This window comes from Lepidothrix coronata, unplaced genomic scaffold (assembly GCF_001604755.1).
Source record: "Lepidothrix coronata isolate B3197 unplaced genomic scaffold, Lepidothrix_coronata-1.0 Scaffold350, whole genome shotgun sequence".
In the NCBI taxonomy this organism is placed as follows: domain Eukaryota; kingdom Metazoa; phylum Chordata; class Aves; order Passeriformes; family Pipridae; genus Lepidothrix; species Lepidothrix coronata.
The window spans coordinates 247,094-250,210 of record NW_016690530.1 but is presented as its reverse complement, the minus strand read 5'-3'; positions in this window follow the sequence as shown (position 1 = coordinate 250,210).

Below are 3,117 nucleotides of genomic sequence, written 5' to 3'. Positions count from 1 at the left end.
TAAAGGAACAACATTGAACTGATCCAAGTGCCTGAGGAAATCCCGTCTCACAATTCATTGGCTGTGTCTAAAATTGCAGACATTTAACAGAGTCTCGGTTTTAAAGGGCATTTTCCCCAAGTTTTTGCTGCTCTAGCAATGCTGGGAGTCGTGGAGGGCAAAGCCAAGCTCCACGTGCCCTTGGAAGCAGCTCATCTTTGGGGTTTTGTTGGATCAGAACATACATTTACATATAGTGGGGGTAGTGGGCAATATTGAACTGATCCAGGTGAGGAGCATTCGCTGCTCCCAAGCTGTCCTGAAAACACCTTTTGGGATGGACACAAACCTGCAGCACAGCAAAGGGGTAAATTTAAATGTGTCACAGCTCTGAGCCTTCACAGCCACCACAGTGATCCAGTTTATGGTTTCCTGACAGAAGGAATTATTGTCTTAGGAATTATTGTCTTATAAATATTGTCTTATAAATATTATTGTCTTATAAATTGCCTTATAAATATTTATTTATAAATAGCTAAACATTTGAGCAGAGATCTTCACTCCAGCTTTGCTCCATTCTGAGTAAAAGCCCAGCTGTGAGTTGTTGAGCTGTGACCTCCTCATCAAACAATCAGGGTTTAATTGACACTTTCCCTCTGTGGTTTGGAAGAACACAGGCTCACATTTGAAGACCTGCATCTACCATTTAATACTGTGACTGGCTGCAAGAACCTTCCCTGCCTCAGAAACAAAACCAAACTGGTACGAGAGGATCACGGAATATCTGGGTTGGAAAAGACCTCCCAGACCACATTGCTGCTCATTGCTGAGCACTGACATGGAATTATTTCCCAAATTAAACACCAATAACGACATCCCAACTAATATAAAGGAACACAGAGGCACAGAACTCACCGGGCTCGCCGAGGAAACCGAACTGGAGAGGAGCTGTTGTGGAACCCGGAGGAAAGTCGGGGTTTTTATACCCTGCCAGGACGTGCCACACACTTGGGGACCCAGCACTTAACCAGGCACACGTTTTGCTGTATAAGCTCCTTCTAATTGTAATAATTGCTTTGATAGGTGGGAATGATTAGTAAATCAGCTCCACATCATCCAATGTGTGCAACACACCCTTTGTCTCGCTTTAATCCTTAAATAGTTTTTGTATGAATTTTGGGACTGGGGCCATTCCCTGACCTCGTTTGACTCCCAGACTGAGCTCTGTTGGCTTGGGGGGGGTAAAGGCACCAGGTTTTCCTTAAAAACACCAGTTTGGTTTTGTCAGGAGAAATATTTTCTGTCCTGCGGAAGAAATTGGAGTTCAGGATTGTGCAGAACTGGGAAAATGGCAAATTTCCTCTTTCTGTCTCCTCGGATGGGAAAGGTCATTTTTTCCCCTGTTTAACACCCACCCAAGGAACTCCCCACAGGAGGGTTTAAACAAATTAATTCCTTGGATGTCCTTTGTCACCCAAGAAAGCACCAGGAAGCACCACGTGAGAGCAAGGAGTGATTTTATTATCATAATTCTCCTTTTGCCACCTTTCAGGAGAGCTGCAGCATTCCAGCAGGACACACAGCTCTTGTCCTGGAGGCACCATTTGAGGAAAAAAACCCCAATAATTTCGGGTATGGGAAGGCTGCACGTAGAGTATGTAAAGGTGCTCTAATCTAAAACAAAATAAGAGGGTCTTAAGAGTGGCAAGGACTGTTTTTTTCAGGAAAAGCACAGTGGTATTCCCGGATTTAAACCCCTTGTTTGTCGGGAGGAAGAGACACAGAAGCACCAACAGGAGGAGAGACCTCTGAGCAAAGTGTCCTCTGTCAATAACTGGGAGGGCTTTTCCAGCCCCAGGGACCCTTTGACCACCCTGTGTTTCATTTCCCCCCCCCGTGATGTTTGTCCTCTGTGTTTATGTAACACATCCCCGCACCCCTGGTGTTCCCATCCCCACTCAGAAACTGGAGCACGGGGGAGCTGCTGGGGCTGAGATCTTGCAACAGAACGTGGACAAGTCCTGTCAGGCACCGGTGACAGCCCTCGGTTTGACAGCTTTGCTTGTCAGCAATTCCTCCTTGACTCCTCAATTAGTGTGAAACTCTCTGGTTTCCTACGGTGGGGTTGGGAAATCCCAGCTGACACGAAGAACCCCAGGCCCTGCTCTTGGTTCTCCCATTCTGGTGAATGGCAGCACCTCATCGACCCCCCGAGGATTCCCAAGCCGGGTTTGGGAGAGGGAAAGAGAAATTTTGTGTATTTATCAGATGAGTAAAACCCCCTGGTGCATCCCTGGCCATTCCAGCTCCAACCCCAGCGAGGGCCAGGGCCACCATCAGCTGTGGGGTCGGGGCAGGAGATCAAAGCCGGGGCGTGCAGGGCTCCTAACGTGACTGGGGATTCGTAACAATAAAGTCATCACGTCACTTAAAGAACAATTAGGCCAATTAAAGGAATAATCCACACGGCAAAACACGCTCGGGGAGCGCGTGGGCAGCTCTTGCACAAAGCGTGGCTCCCGGCTCAGGGGGTCTGAGGAGCTATAAAAGAGCTCTCAGGGCTCCTCAGGTCCATCAGAGACAGCTCTTCCTCTGCACTGCTCCAGACCCGGTGAGTTGGACCCTCTTCTCTTTCTGTATGAACCAGGAGCAGATTAATTCCTGTCTTTACCTGAGGACTCCTCCTGCAGGGCCTGTGATTGTCTCTTCCGTGCTTTAAAACTGAGAGTCTGTTAAATATCTGCAATTTTAGACACAGCCAATGAATTATGGGACGGGGTTTCCTCAGGCACTTGGATCAGTTCAATGTTGTTCCTTTACCTCCACCATATGTGTGTTGTGATCCAAAAGAATCCCGAAGATGAGCTGCTTCCAAAGGCACGTGGAGCTCGGCTTTGCCCTCCACGATTCCCAGCATTGCTGGAGCAGCAGGAACTTTGGGAAAAGGCAGCAGAGGGACAAACCCGACCCTTCCCAGACTCTCCTTTCCCCCTTGGTTTTCCTGCTGGTGGAGGACACCAGAGCCAGGGTTGCTTTTCCCCCTGGCCCTTGGGGTGCTGAGCCGGTGATTCCCGTCCCGCTGCAGGTTCCTCTCCAGCCCAAGATGTCTTCAGGAGCTCTGCTGAGCAGCGGCTGCTC